Here is an 840-nt window from a genome sequence, read left to right on the forward strand (position 1 = left end):
GAGTCATTGCATGGTGCATATCTGTGTGTGTATATATATATATATATATATATATATATATATATATATATATATATATATATATATATATATATATATATATATATATATATATATAACACATATACATACATATAGGTATGTGTGTGTGTGTGTGTGTGTGTGTGTGTGTGTGTGTGTGTGTGTGTGTGTGTGTGTGTGTGTGTGTGTGTGTGTGTGTGTGTGTGTGTGCAATTGTCTTACCTCTCCTGACATTTTCATCATGATGATCCGCTCTGAGATACACTTTACACATCTGTTATGCTTTTTGCCCTTTCTGTGTGAACAACAGAACCCACTCCATGTTCTGCTCTCTCCGACATCAGCAATTCCCAGGATCTCAATCTTTCTAGCTTCCATGATATCAATGATTTGTGGTTCCTGGTGTCCTAATCCGCATACATTCCATTGTCAAAATTTCGTTGATCTATCTCGTGTTCGTTTGATGTTTCCATATAATTCCAAGCAGGTGACCACCTCAATGATTTAAATAGTGTGGGCCAATTAGGGAGCGTACAAAACTTACCTGCGTATCTTCTGAAGGTTTCCGATAGATATTATCTGTCATAGCGGATGAAATAATTACGGAAATGGGTAATAATGGGGGCGATAAGTAGCGAATTGTCACGCTTCCACAGATAGACAGTCACTCCAACATTAAAGTTTCATGCAAGACTAGTATATGAATAGACTGCTTTATGAGTTAGCGTTTCTGCAGTTTATTAACCTTCTTATGATGGAGCTGTACAGTGGTCCAGAACCTAGTAGAAAAGTTATGGAACTGTCTCCCCCCCCCCCCCC

This window comes from Aplysia californica, unplaced genomic scaffold (genome assembly GCF_000002075.1).
Source record: "Aplysia californica isolate F4 #8 unplaced genomic scaffold, AplCal3.0 scaffold01094, whole genome shotgun sequence".
Taxonomy (NCBI): domain Eukaryota; kingdom Metazoa; phylum Mollusca; class Gastropoda; order Aplysiida; family Aplysiidae; genus Aplysia; species Aplysia californica.